The following is an 8,362-nucleotide window of genomic DNA, read 5'->3' on the forward strand; positions in this document are numbered from 1 at the left end:
CCTCGAAGGCCGGTGTCCTGCATGTTTTATCGGAATTGCCCACCCCTGCACTATAGCAATGCCAAACGTGTTTAAGAAAAAGCCACACACGTTTTGTGATCAAATCTTTCATAACAAGAAGGATTTGAGTGAATTGATTTGATTTAATAATTGAGAAGAAATCTCAGTTCTGAAGGGTCCTTTTGTACCAAGCAAAGTGACAGTCTCTGTGAGAATTTGTGCCCCCCTCCCATTTTGAGAACGGTGAGTCCTAGACATCGATTGCCGTTTTTTTCTGTCTTCCTGGGGGTCTGTTCAGGTTGTGTGGCAAATTTGAACAGATTCCCTCATTCCTAGGCCAAATTAGCAAATTAGAAGGGGCACCCCGTGAGGATGTGTTCCCCCCATTCAAAACGGTGTATATGTGTGTGTGTTTAATTAATGAGGTGCACTTAGATTTACATGTTTGAAAAGCTAAACCAATACATATTTTAGGAGAGGATTACAAATGTTCCTTTTAACTGATGTATGACTGAGTACTCATAGTGAAGAAATTATTGAATGCATTGTGCAGTTTGAACTTAATAATAACGGAGAAGAAAAAATAAATGATTTGTGCAGTGATACCTTTATTACTGCACTTTATCAATTTCGTTGTCCTTATTTTGGTCAAACTACTATACATCAGAAATAATAACTTTAAACTTTATTAAGAAATAAAAAAAAAGCAAAATGTTCTTCAAGCAAGCTTCAAATATTTAGCATTTAATCTCTGTACATGTTGTACACAAAGAGCCTTCGGTTGGAGGCTCCCTGACACATATGGATGGAACCACCTGCAATACTCGTCACACTCGTCACACTGAATCTGGTAAACAAAGAAAAAAAGCAAGATTATACAATGCAGCACATACATTTTAAAATATTACACGTTAGGAAGTTAAAAACATCAAAATGTGCACTGTTGATAACATAGAACAATTTACATTAATAAATATAAATATAACATTAATTTACAATGAATGTGTAATTCAATATATTCTTAATCATCACATGCATTAGTTAACAAGACCTGACATAATTACCCATCTGTTGTCTGTCATGTGTAGGTTCCCCACAAAAAAAGTTAGATAAATCATCTGTGAAAACAAAGACAGAAGGATTACAATCGTACTTCCCTGATAATTTATCAAATATTTACTCAATAGATCTACAAATAGTTAATAGCAAACATTAGCTTGAATTGCACTCAACAAATTCAACAATTTTCTTCATAGTGTTAGGATACGGATTTTAGCTATTGATCTGACTCCAAATTATGATCAACACTTAACCCAAAGATTGCTATGTTCTAATCCACACACTGGCGCACCTAACAATTTTGCGAGTTCGTTCTGTCAAAGAGAAGACCAGTAGATCAATCAGACCGAATTTACCAATTGTTTAATCCTGACAAAGCAAGCTAATACAGGCGCCTTGGGCCTTGGGTCCTTAACACAAAAACCCGTGTGCCTTCGTAACCAGAAAGACAACACATTCTTCCAGGTTGCCCAGTTTTAAAGAAACACAATATGAATATTCAAGCATGCAAAATATTGTGTGGTGATTGGTCGATGGTTGATGGTCATCTCCTCCTCGTTTGGGTTTTCCCCTGCTCAGCACAGGTGTCTAGACCACAAAGACGAGTTGTTTTTCGCGTTCCCCATCGGCCTTGAGATATCCTCCCTTTCTGGACATCCTGTTCCACAATACTTTGAAGAAAACAAATTCATGTAGTCTGCACATTCCTTTCTACTTATTAAGCAACCACACTACTACTAGAAATTATATTGATATGATTATATGTGTCTAACGCAGCCTTAATCAAATGTGTTTGCAAACTGCCGAAAGTACATTTCCCTTTATTCCCTCTCATGACCTCATTTATGAGGTCATCACCCGTTACTCTAGCAAGCAGCGACCAGCACACTGTCGGTCCTTTCTTCCCCCCCGCGGCTCATGTTGAGTCACCAGGGTATATTGGCCATTCGGTGACAACGGGCCATCGGTTTTCTCGATCAACCGGACAGTGAGTGACCTAATACATGGAATACAACAACAACCACAGAAAATCATCACTGCAGTAAAGCCACAGCAACGAGCACAGACATAATGAGGCCTTTCCAGCTTCCGAACGTTTTTACGTGTACACCTGAATGATCTTTCATCTTTTTATTCAGTGTCCTTAGTCCTTCCAACGCCTGGGTCAGTCGGCCCCCTGATGCCGTGTTGTTGGGGATGAAAGTACAACATGCATCACCAAACATTCCGCGCACACCATGTTCCTTAGCCAATAGCATGTCCAACGCGATTCTATTTTGGAACGACATCAATGCCAATTGTTCATGGACCGCTGCAAATGATACATTTTTATTGGCTCCATTGGCTTTATTGGGGACTCCATGTTCCAATTGAGATTCTGCATTTCAATGGGGACAACCACCATAGGCATTATCAAAGACACGAGGGCACAGATACCTGATGCATCCTTTGGCAAGCGATGATATAATTTGTTGTCACCACACTACAACCAGATGTCGCTGGTCTTCCTCTGCTCCTTCCATCACTGCTAGTTGAATTCTGGCATGTCCTGTTAAAGCTTAAAAACAAGTGAATTTGGAGAAAATACTTTGTATATCACAATTACAAATTGAAACCTACTCACCCATTTCTATTTTACAACATACTCACCCATTTCTATTTTACCACTCCCCCTTTTGACACATTCATCCAATGTGTCTTTATGTATCAAAAGGAACCTGCAAATCCGTCCCCTCTCATCACCATCATTGTAGTCAGGCCCTCGGAACCTCTAGCTCCTCTACCACACACTCAGCAACACAAACAAAATCATCGCACTCCTGTCATTGAGCTTATAGCCCTGCTGACAGCGGACATTTGTACACACAAAAACAGACATCAAGTAACAAAATAAAAACAGTCATAAAACGAATCCTGGCGCCCGCGGATCATGTCCTGAAAACCATGTCATCAACAAGTTCATCATAAAAACCAAAAGGGCAAGGGTCAACATATTCTTGTAAATTCAACACAAATTTTCCACGAACGCAATCGACAACCCGCAAGAACGAAAACAAGTTACGCAAGCAGCGCGCAATCCGCTCCTTGGCTGGTGGCTGTTGCTGCTGCAAAAAAATTAAGTCACACAGAAAAACAAAGCAGAGCGTGCACTTGTCGCAAGCAAGCTCAAGCGTCAAACATTTGGTCACTGTCCACCTAGTCCGTCACCCCGTCGGGTGAGCTCAAAGTCGTCACACGTCAAATCGTCCAAAGTCTTAATGTTCAATACTAGTTCTGTCTTGTCTAACCATATTACTGAAATGGGCCTTCTCCATCGCACTGTTTTGTTGTCGATGGTGCCCCTGAGTAATCCTAAACCCATATTTGGTCCAAAATTAGTCCTGATCAATCGTGCTTTTTCAAATCTGTAGTATCTTTATATTTTTCAGGTGAGAGGAATGTTATCCTCTGCTGTGATCACATCACCCCAACTTTGAATCATGTCAACCATTCATAATACACAAACACCACACCACAAGCACAGACTTGACATTCATACACCATTACAAAAAAACTGTCATTACACAACACACACATAAAACCCCATACAATATTAAATTGTAAAAGGAATCCTCCCTACGCAAAATTTTCTCCTCAATTAAAATTTCCCTTTTTTATTTTAAATCCAAAATTAATATCTAATTGTCTGGTTTCCTGTCCTCTCATCGTTTGCCAATATGCATAATGCTAGAACATGATTTAACTCCCCATTTAGTTTGCTCACATCTCCCACTTAGACTATTTGACACTTTGTGTTGAGCTGTAACTTCAATATTTCCACATTTCCATATTTCTTCCACTAAACAGTTCCATTTGGCTTTCAGTTTAAATTCATCCCTCCAAATAACTACCTCTGGCAAAGAACCAAAAATTTATAGAGCACTCCCTTTTACTGTTACCTTGTTCCCTCAGTCATCTTCTCACAAGCATAACTGACCCTCCTAAAAAATAATGACACCAAAAATAATGTTTAAAAACAATATACACAGCTTCCTCCTGCCACTTACGCTATCATCTTGAAGATTATCGTTCTCATTTTTGTTGATGCCAATTCTTAGAATTAAAAAGAAATGCTTACTTTTGCTAATGGAGTCACGCTATATCACAAATTTTGAAAACCTTCTTCCACGTTCCCCCTCTGTACCTATCAAAACCAATTAGAAATACTTTTGCTGTCATGATCATCATTGTGGCCCTCACACTTATTGTTCCTGTACTTTAAATTGTCAATTTTTGTACATTTGAAGCCCTTTGAGACTTGCTTGTGGGCTATATAAATAAACTTGCCTTGCCTTGACTTTATCATTATTCAACTTCTTCTGCATTCTTCTGCCTCTTTTTTATTTATTCATTAATTTTTTAGCTTAACTACTTCTACGAATTCATCCGATTCACTTCATTCCACTTTTAACACATTCCAAATATTCATGCCAAATATTCTAAATATTAACGATTTTCGAGAAATTTACAAATTTTAAGCCAATATTTCACCATTCATTCTTCATGGCACATTCAATATTTCTCATTTTCTTCCACATAATTCCTCCAATTCACCTTCTTTCACTTTCCAATTCACCTTCTCTCACTTTCTAGATTAAAATTGCAGTAACATTTTGCAAATTTTTTTTTTACTGTTCATCTTATGCCTACCTATTCCAAAACTTCCCACTTGTGAAAAATTTCAAATTTTCAACTTTAAAATTCACGCCCAATTTTGTAAAATTCTTTCGTAATTTTCATCCATTTTCTGACGAATTTAACACGTTCCAAATTTAAACATAATCTTGTAGCATTCCCCGAATTTGTATTCAGCCTCTTTGCCTTCACACACAATTTCTCCAGAAATTACAAATTCTAATTATTATTGTTAATCCTCCGTGACCCTCGTAAGGACAAGCCGCACCAGTAATGGATGGATGGATGGATGGATGGATGGATGGATGGATGGATGGATGGATGGATGGATGGATGGATGGATGGATGGATGGATGGATGGATGGATGGATGGATGGATGGATGGATGGATTGTTAACCCTAACCATAAATGCCTATGATAAAGTGTCATTTAAATCAATTGTCGCAGGGGTCATGTTACTGTATTTGTTATTTAAAACCCAACTGTATCCTTTCTAATTAAGTAGTGCCCTGTATTACTATTTTGCTGACTATCCAAAATTCCAACTTTCTTATGGCCCCTCACCCCTTCAAGCAAAAATATGCATCCTATAAATCAGTCGCAATTGATGTATAATTAAATTCTGTCAGTTTGATAAATTTAATTTCTATCGATCAATATCCACTTTGCAAAGTTTCTGATCACGCTGTCGTATGATTTGTTATTATTAGTGCATCTTCACTGTCCATATCTATTTATTTTGTTGTTATCCCTGTTTCAGTGTCAATAAGCAGCCTTATTATTCCCTCTTTTATCAAAACTCCTCAGATATGTCCGCCCCAGCACCCAAACACACTTCCATCCCTTTTGTCCCACACTCCACCAACTTTGTAATGCCTCAGCAGTCTTTAGCAATGTGTCCAGTTTGACTTCATGTGACTCGTGCAAGTCTTTAGCAGCCTCTCCTCTTAGATTCCCATGATGATGATTCAGGGCTGGACCGTCCGCCACTCTCAAATGCGTCCATCTAGTCTTTGTTCTTTCAGTCCATTTTCTTTTTGATCTGCAACTGTGTGTATTCCACCAACTGTATAGTTCTTGTCCTGTGAAGAGCTGTGCTTGCTCCCTTCAAGCATGACAACAGCTCCTGTTGTTCTCCCAAAGGTCAAAGGTGTCTCATGACCAGGGACAGTCCTCTGTTGATTTTGAGACAGCCAGTGGAGTAAGAGGACTCAGTTCAGGAATCGTGCCACGCGCTAGGGAAGAACACACTGGGACACAAATTTAACAAAACTATCTTCATGTTATCAGTCTTCCTGTGTAGTATTTGTTCCTTACACCCCAAATCTTCCTATTAACATTTTGTATCCTATCAGTTGCGCACACACATCATCTTACTATCAAGCCGCCCTTATCAAATGCTTTTTTTCTTCTGAGCAATCCATCCACTCTACCCATCAACACGGCTAAAATCCTCGTTCCAGTGTTTATCATCAAATATAGTTCCGAAATCTTTTGTAATAAACTGTAATATAATTTAACAATCTACCAACATATGCGGTGAATGTTATTGTTCAATCTATAGGTCATACAGCGCCTGTGTTCCAACTATGACATTCCTCCTTGATTTACCATCTCATAAGTTATTGTTGTCAGCAGCGCTAAATGATAGTGCTCGAAAGTGAATGCCTTATCGCCCAATTTAAAACACATGCCACATTTGAGCTAGTATTTATTCATTTATTTATTTGCCATCCTCATGTTAGCTGGCATATGTCAGAATTAAAATGCATTTTTTCTTTTAATTTTGCCTTACTGCACCGAAATAAACTGTTAAATATATCTTTAAAAACAACCAAAAACAATCTATGCTCCTACACAGACTCTTAAAAGTGGCACCCAAATCCTTCACTCTCACATTTTTTGATAAAACAGTCTACTTATCTAAACACTGTCATCACCTACTAAATTAATGGCCTGCAAATACAATGTTATTGCTGTGGTCCCTCAAAACATGTGACTAAAATGGGGATAATTATTAACCCCCATCAATTGAGCAATTATCTCCTCACTATTTACAAGTTAGCCCCCCTCTCTTCTCTCACTTCTCCTCAACATTGACCTCTCCCGGGGGACCCAGCCCCGCCTTTGCGGTATCCTCGGCACAGCGCCCCTGGACGAGGGGACGAGCGACCACATTACTATTACTAGAAATTATATTGATATGATTATATGTGTCTAACGCAGCCTTAATCAAATGTGTTTGCAAACTGCCGAAAGTACATTTCCTTTTAATAGTGAGGTGTGATATATATATTGCATTGCATATTGTTGTCAGGAAAGAAATGGCGAAATGACATTGCCCCGCCCCCCTTTTCTTGTCTTCCGAGTTAGAGCAACGCTGGCGTCTGGACTGTTGACTGCCGCTTCTACCCCGTACCGTGTCCGCTACTTGTTTGTCCCCCGTCTGTTTTGTGTTTCCCGTTTTAAGTGTGCCCGTTTTTTCTTTTATTTTCTCGCCTTTTCTCCTGCCCACCGCGTATCTCTGGAGCTCTGCTTGCACCTCTCCGATCCCGCTCCCTCTGACTACGAACTACGCTAGCCAGCTAGCCAACCCACCACCGGACCCTCGTACCTCCCGGCTCTGAGCCTGTAGCTGCTTGCTCTTGGCTCGGCAAATGGCTCCAACCCAACTTGCTGGCCACTTGGCTGGCGTCCTCGGGGGGGGAGCACCCGCTCGCTGCGAGCTCGCCGGTCGTGGCTCGGCTGTGTGCCGCCATGACACACTGGGGCGTGCCGTTTGCACGGGTACAGTCGGGATTGACCAACACCACCACCCACTCCATCACCATCACGACTCGGTCCACTTCTGCTTCCATGCATTTCACTGCCTACCAACTTCTAGTTAACCAGCTACTAGCCATTTCTACCATCTTATCTGGATTATTTCCTGCTGCTGTCACGTCTCATCTCCTGCATGAACTATCACTTCTGCTACTCCAGGCTTCCATTCCACTAACTTCCCGTCCATTTGTCTACACTGCTGCTGATCTTCATCATTTCAACAATAATCACCATCTCCCTGCTGCTGCTGCCTCAGCTGCCAGCAAGGCTGGGATCCTCCGCCGTCGCCGCTACATCCATCGTAGCTCCAGACTGTCTTTTAGCCGACATTTCCCTGATGGCTCACCCATCCCCTCTTCCTGGACTACCTCTTGCCCCGCCGTCACCCCACCTCCCGTACTGTCAACTTCAACAATCTCCGCTCCCCCACCCCCGCTCCTTCATCCATCTACCTTGCACTGCTGAACTGTCGCTCCCTCTCCAACAAATCACTAGTTATTTTCGAACTACTATTGGACAATAATTTGGATCTGCTCCTTCTCTGTGAAACATGGCAACAGCCCCTGGACTATTTTTCTCTCAACCAAGCCACTCCGTCTAACTACAGCTACATCGCCAAACCCCGCCTCTCTGGGCGAGGAGGTGGTATTGCTGTCATCCATAAGCGGTCCCTATCAATCACTGAATTGGACCTCAACCTCCCATCTATTTCATCCTTTGAATATCTCGCTTTTTCCCTCCCCAACTCTACCACTGCTGTTCTTATCTACCGCCCCCCCAAGTCACATCCGTCTTTTCTCTCTG

The sequence above is a fragment of the Syngnathus typhle genome, linkage group LG5 (assembly GCF_033458585.1).
Source record: "Syngnathus typhle isolate RoL2023-S1 ecotype Sweden linkage group LG5, RoL_Styp_1.0, whole genome shotgun sequence".
NCBI classification, from domain to species: domain Eukaryota; kingdom Metazoa; phylum Chordata; class Actinopteri; order Syngnathiformes; family Syngnathidae; genus Syngnathus; species Syngnathus typhle.